We start from the raw sequence: 10,967 nt of genomic DNA, 5'->3' as shown, positions 1-10,967 counted from the left end.
TGGGAGTCCTCGAAAATAATGGACCTCTGGTAGACAGAAAACTAAAGGAAGGCAGTGTAGGGAAACAGAGGGACCTAACAAAGCATGAGGATGGCGAGAAAGAGCTGACGGTAACTAACGGATCGCATCGGGGAAATGAATGAACTTGGGAATTCACTTAAGAAGTCACCGCGGGAACACGTTTCGTTTTTTCTCCCTTCTGCCGATTGGCGGCGCCCGAGCACGCGTAAGAGTCGAGAGCGCATGCGTGGTTGCCAAGCTCCGGCGCAGCGTGCTTCACGGTTGCCTAGGTCACGGTTGACAGGGGCCGGAAAGATGGTTGCTAGGAGAGGTGTAAACAATGGTGCGGGTAAATCTCAGCTGGCCCGCTCTGCAGGGACAGTGCAGCGTCCGCAGCCGCGCGCACATCCGGGGCTCGAGACCCTGTATGGAAGAGCATCCCGCGGACACTGCAGACAGGTGAGTTCCCGAGGCGACCTCTGCCGCCTCCATGCTCTCACCCCAACTCCTGCTGTCCATGTGCAGGAATCTCTGTTCTCCTCTTTGCCATACCCTGCCCGTGGGTACCATAGAGAAATTGCAAAGAATGAAGTGCTAGGACTGACTTCTGCATAAACTCCATGTAACGTTCACATTTTAAAAACTATCCTGTTTCAAGGTACAGAAATATAACCAGTTTTCAGTTAGATCTGACTACAAAGTAACTATATATATATATATATATCTCAGCATTTTCATACTGCAACAAAGTAAGGTTTCGCAGCAGACACAGTGTTTGCAAATATGAATAATGACTCCTGCTGATTCTATGCATTCATTAGAAATTCAGTTTTCTTTATTAATGTTCCCAAAGACAGGCAGGACTCCATGCATGCAGTGCAGTAATGCCAGGGCTAGATATGCCTGCCCTGAGAAAATGGAGCAAGGTTGACAGCCCAGCAAAAATAATGGTTACTTAGACAACTGTCAGCATATATCGCTACAACTTCATATGGGCCTGATTCTATATATGGCACCTAAAAAAAAATTGGTGCTGATTAGAGCAGTGCTTAAGGTGCATGTACCTTTTATTGAATCACACTTAGCATATAAGTTAGGTGTATCCATTTAGTCTAGCTAAAAGCAGTCCTAAATGCCTGCATCTAGGTTGTGCATGCATCAGGTGTATTCTATAACAATGTGCATAGCTTTTAGGAACACCCATGAGATGCCCTGGCCACACTCCCTTTCAAATTTGCACACTGCAGTTGGCATATATACTTTTTATAGAATCGTGCTTTCTGAGTTCTATTCATAACTTTTAATTAGCATCAGTTGCACTACCTTAGGCACCATATACAGAATTTGGAGGTGTGTGAATAGAAAAAAAAATATTTATGTATAGCAAATATTGCATTCATATAGGAGAGGCCACTGAAAAGTTCTCAGCCCAACCAACAAAGTTAGGGCAGTCTCCATCAAGGGTGATACACTTAGTCCAGTGATTTTCCACTTTTTTCATTCCATCAGAAAAATACTGCCCAAAATGTGGAAAGTCACTGGATTAAGTGTATCACCCTTGATGGAGACTGCCCTAACTTTGTTGGTTGGGATGAGAAATTTTCAGCAGCCCCTTGTATTTTTACTGAAATCATAGAAATTTTTATGAACAGTTTTCAACTAGCACACATAATAGGTATCATATTGTGCAACTTGAGAATATTTTACTAAAACTGAGTTAAGCAGTTAGGGGTTGATTCTATAAATGGGCGTCCCAATTGTAGGCAGTGGTAGGTGTCCTACCGCCATCTGGCAGCCAATTGGGACACACGTTTTTAAAAAGATAAACCCTGAGGCAGGTCTCCTACACCAGTGATTCCCAACCTTGTCCTGGAGGAACACCAGGCCAATCGGGTTTTCAGGCTAGCCCTAATGAATATGCATGAGAGAGATTTGCATATGATGGAAGTGATAGGCATGCAAATTTGTTTCATGCATATTCATTATTAGGGCTAGCCTAAAAACCCAATTGGCCTGGTGTTCCTCCAGGACAGGGTTGGGAACCACTGTCCTACACTGTAGGCATTTGTCATGGGTCTAGGACAGACATGGGCAACTCCGGTCCTCGAAGGCTGGAATCCAATCGGGTTTTCAGGATTGCCCCAATGAATATGCATTGAAAGCAGTGCACCCAAGCCTGGGGATGGGGATGGTTTAGCCTGGAAGTGGCTTTGAGTGAGCTTAAGCGGCCATAGGCATCTCCCTAGAGCCATGAAAGATGCCTGAAATGTAGGCCAGCAAAATGCTGGCCTACATTTCAAAAGCTAAAAGTAGACATGGTCGGCTGAGTTGATTGTGGCAAGGGAATCCCTGATCATCTGAGCTGGCAGGTTTCCCCGAAGCTGCAGCTTCAGGGAGTCCTGCAGCTCAGCTGATTAGGGGGAAAATATCCCTGCCACAATCAGCTGAGTGGCTGCAGCAGGAGACTCCCAGTAGCCACCACCAAAATTGGCAGGAGGAATGCCCACTCCCTCCTGCCACCACCACCCCAGAACCCCCAACATTCCCCCTCTAAAGTAGCCCGGCAGGAGAGATGCCCACTCCCTCCTGCTGCCATGCCCACGGAACTCCCTCCACCTCCCCAACCCCCCAAACCTCCAGACCCTCACCTCGCACCCCTAAGCCCACCACAACATCCTCCCCATACCTTTGATGAAGAAAAGCTAGCTGGAGGGATGTTTACTTCCTCTGGCCGGCCAGCCCGCCTCTTCAAAATGGCAGGCCTTCCTTCCCCTTCCTGGTGCATTCTGAGATGCACCAGGAAGGTATGTAAGACCCTGATTGGCTCAGATGCCATAGGAGGGGCCTTATACACCTGGGTCAATCAGGATACACCGGGAAGGGGAAGACCCACCATTATGAAGAAGCGGTCTTCCAGCCAGAGGGAGCAAACATCCCTTAGGCCAGCCTTTCTTCATCAAAGATATGGGGCTTAGGGCTGTGGGATGGGGGTCTGAAGGTTTGAGGGGTATCAGGGGTTGAGGTTTTGGGGGTGTCACTGGTTGGGGGATTCCGTGAGTTCCGAGGGGGTGGCAACATCCCTCCTGCTGGGCTACTTCGGGGGGTGTCTGGGGTTTGGAGGTGTGGCAGCAGGAGGGAGTGTGCATCCCTCCTGCTGGGCTACTTCAGTGGGGGTAGCGGATTTCATGGGGATGGTGGCAGGAGGGAGTGGGCATCCCTCCTGCCGTGCAACATCGGGGGGGGGCTTGCGGGGGTGGCAGGAGGGAGTGGGCATCCCTCCTGCTGAGCTACTTCAGTGGGGATAGCGGATTTCATGGGGATGGTGGCAGGAGGGAGTGGGCATCCCTCCTGCCGTGCAACTTCGGGGGGGGGGTGCGGGGGTGGCAGGAGGGAGGGGGCATCCCTCCTGCTGAGCTACTTCGGGGAGGAGGGGGGTAGCGGGTTTCATGGGGGGTGGATTCTGTCCTCTCCTGGTTTTCTTCCTATCTCTCCCATCGCACTTTCAGTGTATGCAATGGTGGTTCCTCCTCCACAGCCCTCCTGCTATCGATTGGTGTACCTCAAGGCTCTGTCCTGGGACCACGCCTTTTTTCAATCTACACTTGCTCACTTGGAGCGCTGATCTCCTCCCACAGCTTCCAGTATCACCTCTATGCTGATGACTCCCAGATCTACCCCTCTGCTCCAAATATCTCTACTGAAATCCAGGCCAGAGTCTCAGCCTGCCTGTCCGACACTGACGTCTGGATGTCTCACCGCCATCTAAAATTGAATATGGCTTAAACAGAGCTGGTCATTTTATTTTATTTATTTAATTATTTATATACCACTTATATCCTAAGTGGTCTACATTCAGGTACTTTATCATATTTCCCTATCTGTCCCAGCGGGCTCAAACTCTATCTAGTGTACCTGGAACAATGAGGGGATTAAGTGACCTGCCCAGGGTCACAAGGAGCAGTAAGGGATTTGAACCCACAACCTAAACCTACCTCTCCGCTTCACTCCTTCTCCATCTCTGTGGACAATATTCCCATCCTTTCTGTTTTGTCTGCTTATAATCTTGGGGGTCATCTTTGACTCCTCTTTTTCCTTCACCGCCCAGATACAACATATCGCTAAAACCTGCCACTTCTTCCTCTATAATTTTACCAAAATTCTACCCTTCCTCTCTAAGCACACTAGCAAAACACTTATCCACGCCCTCATCACCTCACGCTTAGACTACTGCAACTCGCTACCTTCAGGCTTTCTGTTTAGCCATCTCGCTTCCCTCCAATATGTCCAGAATTCGGCTGCACGACTCATATTCCGGGAGAGCTGCTTTACTCACATTACCCCTCGCCTAAAGTCACTTCATTGGCTTCCCATCCGTTTCCAAATACAATTCAAACTCTTTGTACTTACTGAGGTCAGGATTAATTCATCAAGGGCCTGTAGGCACACAAGTACACTGGGCCCCATTCCCTGCCCCGCCCCCATTTATTTACTTACTTCTTTATTTTTTCTTTTATTTTAAAATTCAAAGCAAACAACAAAGATTACCATACCAGTGCTAGTGTACAGTTTTTCTTCTATGCAACCTCCAAACATCTCTGAACAAATCTCCCCTTCCTTCCTAGAGGAAGAGATCTTCAGCTGGGAGGGCTTTGGGAAGCCCACCAATTTATATTTTGCAAATGGGTAGGAGGCATGGGGCATGATGGGAAGAAAATTTAGTGCCTGTCATTTTATTGGACTAATACATTTCTCACTTAGCTTTCAGAAGTTAAAACCTCTTTCTTCAGGTCAGTAAACTATACTGCTATTACAGTTTCCCTGTCCTGACCTGAGGAAAGGAGTTACGGTCTCTGAATTAGTAAAAAATGTATTAAAATTAGTCCAATAAACAGGATCACCTTATTTCCAGTTTCTATTAATAAACGATTATCAACACAGCTACAATAATACTTTATCCTAAAGCAAAAAGAAATAAATAAAACAAATAGAAATATTTTTCTACCTTTGTTGTCTGATTCTGCTTTCCTCATCTTCTCATCATTCTCTTCCTTCCATCCACTGTCTGCCCTCTTTCTGCCTCTTCCATATGGCCTCTGCTCTCTTTCTATGCCTCTTCCAGAAATTATCTCCTTCTCCCTTCCATCTTTTCCTCACCCCCCCCCCCCCATTGTTGTGGCATCCATCTTCTTCCCTTCCCTCTCCCATACCCCCATGGTCTGGCATTTCACTCTTTCCTCTCCCATCCTCCCACTTCTATCAGTGTCTGTCCCCTTTCTTTCCCTTCAACCCAATTCCATCCAGTATCCTTCCCTCTTATCTCTTTCCCCTTTCCCTGCACACCAATTCCATCAGCATCTGCCCCCTTTCTCTCCCTCCACTACCCTTCTACGTCGGAAGGGGCCCGCTGAAGAAACAGAGGACTCAGGTGGTTTTTTTTTCCTTTGGCAGCACAGGTCCCCTGGGAAAGATCAGCAGCACTGCCCCCCCCCCCAGGAGATCGACATTGTAGGGTCCTCCCCCCCCCTCCCCGGGAGATCGACAACTCTGCCCTTCCCCAGCATCAACAGCAATGAATCGGCATAAGTGACGTTGGAGGGGGTGGACCGGCAGACACGGGGAGTTGCTGCAAGGTTCCACGATGACTGCACAGGCCGGTCCACCCCCTCCAACATCACTTCTTCCCTGAGCAGAGCTGGAAGACACAGTCATTGCGGGACCTTGCAGCAACTCCCCATGTCTGCCGTTCCACGCCCTCCGTAGTCACTTATTCTGGTTCGTTGCTGTTGATGCCAGGGGTGGAGGGCGGTGTTGTCGATCTCCCTGGAGGGGGAGCCCAGCACTGCCAATCTTGCCCAGGGGGCCCACATTGCCAAAGGAAAAAAAAACAAACACCTGAGTCCTCTGTTTCTTCAACAGGCCCCCCTGACAACTTCGGCCCTAGGCACATGCCTACTGGGCCTACCCATTAATCCGGCCCTGTACTTACCTACAAATGCACTCACTCAGCTGCCCCTCACTATCTCTTCCTATGATCCCCCCCCAATGAGCCCCGCTCAGCTGGTAAGATCCTCCTTTCTGTGCCCTTCTCTTCGGCTGCCAACTCCAGACTCTGTCCCTTCTGCCTTGCAGCGCCGCATGCGTAGAACAAGCTACCCGAATCCCTGCCTGTTTGAGCTTCTCATGCCTGCTTCTCATGCTAGCCTGGTTCCCCTCTGAAATCACTTCCAGGAAATGACATCAGAGAGAAAGCCAACGCCGGCACGAGCAGCAGGCTGGAGAATCTGCTTGCACTGGTGAAGATTTAATGAGGTAATGGAGAGCATGAGTGTGGCGGGGATGGAACGGAGTGTCAGAAAGCATGGTGCAGGGGGGGAGTGCCACCACTCCGACTGCTTCCCATCCTCACTATGCCACCGATGAAGACTAACCATTTTAGTAGCTGCCCTCCATCCTGTTTATATGTTATTCTATAAATGGCACCTAAATGGTGCCTTGTTTGAAATTGCGTGTACATATGGGCAGAATCTGAGCGCAACATAGACAGGGCACACAGTTATGCACATAAATTATAGAATACTGTACTAGAATTTACATATGTGTTTTTTAAACAATTCATTCTAGATGCAAACATTTACACTAGCTCTATGGCTATTGTAAGTTGTGCTTCAAATTTGCTCTGCTACACTAGTATTCTATTAAAAGAAAAAGTAGGCATCTATTCTAGTGCACAGGGTATAGTAGGCTTGACAAGTAGGTTTCTTCCCTTCACTCGTGAGGTTTGCAAAAGGCATCGATTACATTTTTCGGCTCCGCTTTTTTATGTCACTGGGCAGTGCCTCCGTTCCTCAGTTCTTTCTTTTGCAAGCGAGAAGAGATGCTCTGCATCTGTTTTATTATTTTGTGGGTTTTATCCGACCTTGGAGACTTCCTGATGCTATAGAGGTTCCCAGAAATCCTGGGACAGCTCTGCCTGGGAAAAGATACAGCCTCTGGGTTCAGAGGGCTGTAGCTGGGGTGGGGGGAGTAACCCTTTATATGGAACCTACCAAGCTGGCCCGCACTAATGTTTAAGGCAGCTTGGAAAGAGTTCCCCTGGGAGCACAGCTCACCCTGATTTTCATGTGCTGGAGTGTAGACTGACTGACCTCATGTTGGTCCAAAGGACTGTAATGAGTACCAGCTGCATTTCCCCCCTCCCGAGGACTCGTGGAGACCAGCGGGATAGTAGCGCACTCTAAAGAGGATGTAGGTGAACTTTTGTCCAAAACACCACATCTATGGTCACTACCATGGATGCTAGCAGCTGTAGGTAATGCCAAGCCTTAGGAGCCAACATTGACAGGATTTCAAAAATCTGGCATCTTAGCTTCAGTTTGTGTTCTTCCGGAAGGTAAACATGGCTTTCTGCCATGTTGAACAGAATCCACAGGTACTCCAGAGATTGGATGGGGTCCAGAAGACTCTTCTGGAAATTGATAATCCATCCCAGGTTCTGCAGGAGTTGTACAACTTATGCCACTGCCTGGCAACCTTCTGCTTTGGACAGGGCTCTGACCAGCCAATTGTCCAAGTATGGATGAACCTGGATCCCTGCTTTGTGCAGATGTGCTGCAGCTACCACCATCGTTGTAAAGATGTGAGACACCATTGTCAACTCGAAAACTGATAACACTGGACAACACGTTTTTCCAAAAGTTTTGCTTCTTAAGACAAACTGGTGATTATGATAGACCCCTTCAAAATAAACACAAATATAATTTCACACTGACTGTATCATGTAGAAATTTTATAAGATGGATGTTCCTTTGCTGCCATGCAGACGCTCATGTCCCTTGTTTTCCTGGTTCATAGACAACAACGCGGAAGACAAAGGTGCACGCCGACAACTGAGCGCAAGATGGAGGCGCGCGCTGAAGAAAATTACTGTTTTAGGGGCTCCGACGGGGGGTTTTGTTGGGGAGCACCCCCAGTTTACTTAATACAAATCGTGCCGGCGTTGTGTGGGGTTTGGGGGGTTGTAACCCCCCACATTTTACTGTAAACTTAACTTTTTCCCTAAAAACAGGGAAAAAGTGAAGTTTTCAGTAAAATATGGGGGGTTACAACCCCCCAAACCCCCCACAATGCCCCCACAACGCGGCGTGATCTATATTAAGTAAAGTGGGGGGGTTCCTCCCCCACGCCCCCCCCCCGTTGGAGCCCTAAAAACAGTAATTTTCTTTGGTGCGCGCCTCCGCGCTGCGCTCAATTGTCTGCTCGCGCCTTTGTCCCGGCGCGCTTTTGACCTGACACCGTTTTCCCGTTCATGATTTTGATTCTTCAGTTTGTAAAATGGATGTTCAGGCTGAATGTTTCCAGGATGTAAATATCTGTGAGATGGACATCCATTCTGAGTTGGATGTCCTTTCTAAACTACCCCTCCACATGTTTAAGTCTCTCTTCCAAAATTTGGAAGTTTCTCTGTACTACAGATGTGCTATCCAAAAATTAATGGGTGTAGATATAAGACCTTCTTAGATAGGACCCTAGCATTTCAAGCTGGTAGGCAACAAGGTAAATGTATTTAGCAAGCTATGTTATCTTATTGCAGTTTTCGGAAATTAATTAAGACCACTTTGTTCGCTAAGTTTATTACTTAGTGAGTTTTATTGTTAAAATTCTATTTTACAAATATTTGTATTTTTGACTGTATTATTGTACTTTGCTGATTGTCCAGCTCCTTTTAGTGTAAACCGCCTAGAACCTTTGGTTATGGCGGTATAAAAGAATAAAGTTATTATTATTATTTTCCAGATGGATAATGATATTTACTTTCATCTCTGATTTCACTCATAAATTGGTTTGTGTTCCTGCTGGCCAGGAGGCATTTAAACTGTTTCTGTCCCTTGAAATGTGATTTCAAGTTGATTCCTCTAGTAATGGAGTCTCTCAGCATAGCAGCTTTCTGTTTTGGTCTCTTTTGACATTACTTCATGAATTTCTGGTACTTTGGGTGCTGCTCTTCTCTATTTTTATATCGGTACTTAATACCCTATTCCCCTGCCAGATCTCTTCGATCGAAAAAAAATAGACTGACTCTGTATATTAACACATCTCAAGAGCAGAAACTGCTATGCAAAAATTTTTTGCTCAGAGAAATGTAACTCTAAAGAGGGAGAGGAAACCCCCTCTTGGACGAAAGAGTTTTATCTTCCAATCATTGCTTAATAGATGCAAAAGCAATTCCCACTCAAGGGTGCGAGTAGTAAAAAAACTGAATAAATCTCTTAATATTGCTGTATGCTTTCAAAAAACTTTCAAACAACTTCAATTCTTGCATTCAGGTTGACACTGGACACTTTACAGTCATGAGGTTGAAAAATAAATAAAGATACTTATCAGGGTCCCGACGCGGCCCCGTTTCAGTATCTGCTTCAGGAGACCCCGTCTGTGCAACAGAGATGTTTCATTTCAAGAACGATACTTTTTTGGAATTGTCTTATGGTTGTTACCCTTTTCAGCTTTGATCAGACGGGGTCTCCTGAAGCAGATACTGAAACGGGGCCGCGTCGGGACCCTGATAAGTATCTTTATTTTTCAACCTCATGACTGTAAAGTGTCCAGTGTCAACCTGAATGCAAGAATTGAAGTTGTTTGAAAGTTTTTTGAAAGCATACAGCAATATTAAGAGATTTATTCAGTTTTTTTACTACTCGCACCCTTGAGTGGGAATTGCTTTTGCATCTATTAAGCAATGATTGGAAGATAAAACTCTTTCGTCCAAGAGGGGGTTTCCTCTCCCTCTTTAGAGTTACATTTCTCTGAGCAAAAAATTTTTGCATAGCAGTTTCTGCTCTTGAGGTGTGTTAATATACAGAGTCAGTCTGTTTTTTTTCAAGCTACATTCTTTTCTGACTCCTTGGTTACTTTGTCCCTGCCATAGTGGAAACATAGATCTCTTCGATCGGCAGAACAAAATTTAATAACCATTCCAACGCTAAAAATAATAGGCACTAGAAGAAATACAACTTTTTCTATTTTTGGACCTCAGCTCTGGAACAAACTTCCTATCTTTCTACGCGCTGAAACCTCTCTAGAAAAATTTAAAAAAGAACTTAAAAAGTTACCTTTATAGAGATGCATTTGATTCTTAAATTAGATAATCTTTTCTTTTTTACCTTTCCTGTTGTTGTTCCTCCCAAATTTTAATTTTTGTAATACGCATTGAAAATATTTGATTTTGCGTGTAAATCAAAATCTTAATAAACTTGAAACTTCAGATCCTATTCTTTTAGCATTAATGCTTTTCAAGATAGAGAAAGCGTTTTATCAGGGGTATTCTTTGCAGGGTTGAACGTTTACATTTACATCTGGTTGTCCCCTGCCAGAGCCCACAGTAATCCATTTATTTCTAGGTTTTTTGATTCTTTGTGGGAATGGGAATGGCTTGTCGAATCTAGGGGAAGGCCCTTTTTATTACAGCTAAATATTTCTTCAGTTGCAAATTCACTTTTTTTTTTGTTTTTCCAAAGCAGAGAGATGGAAGCAGATAGTGTACGCTCTAAAGTTCCAAATGGATTACCTCATGATTAAGGCACCAACAGCTATTGGGTTTGATATAGAGCAATTATATTAGTAAAGGAAAAGGTAGAAAGATAACCTGAATAACGGCATGGACTTTTCTTCAAGGATATTGGCTAAACTTTTTTTAAAACCCTGCTACACTAACAGCTTTTATCACATTTTTTTGCATTGAATTCCAGAGCTTAATTATATATCGAGCGAAGAAATATTTCCTCCAATTTGTTTTAAATGTGCTACTTAGTAACTCCATTGCATGCCCACTAGTTCTTGTATTTTTGGAAAAAGTAGACAAGTGGACCACATTCCACTCATTGTTTTATATATGTCTATCATATCTCCCCTTAGCTGTCTCTTCTCCAAGCTGAAGAGCCCTAACCTCTTCAACCATTCCTCACAGGGAAGTC

The 10,967-nt window shown here is 45.5% G+C and overlaps 1 protein-coding gene across 1 annotated transcript in view; it reads left to right on the top strand.

Annotated features, from left to right (window-relative positions):
* The first annotated feature begins 326 nt into the window (after positions 1 to 326).
* ODF3B (outer dense fiber of sperm tails 3B) overlaps positions 327 to 10,967 on the top strand; it is a 47,545-nt gene continuing 36,904 nt past the window's right edge. The window contains exon 1 of the mRNA XM_033957641.1: positions 327 to 459. The gene's annotated coding sequence lies outside the window, so the exon portion shown is untranslated. The remainder of the gene's footprint in view (positions 460 to 10,967) is intronic.

This window comes from Geotrypetes seraphini, chromosome 9 (genome assembly GCF_902459505.1).
Source record: "Geotrypetes seraphini chromosome 9, aGeoSer1.1, whole genome shotgun sequence".
Taxonomy (NCBI): domain Eukaryota; kingdom Metazoa; phylum Chordata; class Amphibia; order Gymnophiona; family Dermophiidae; genus Geotrypetes; species Geotrypetes seraphini.
The sequence above is the reverse complement of the archived record's forward strand: the minus strand, read 5'-3'. Positions and strand labels throughout refer to the sequence as shown.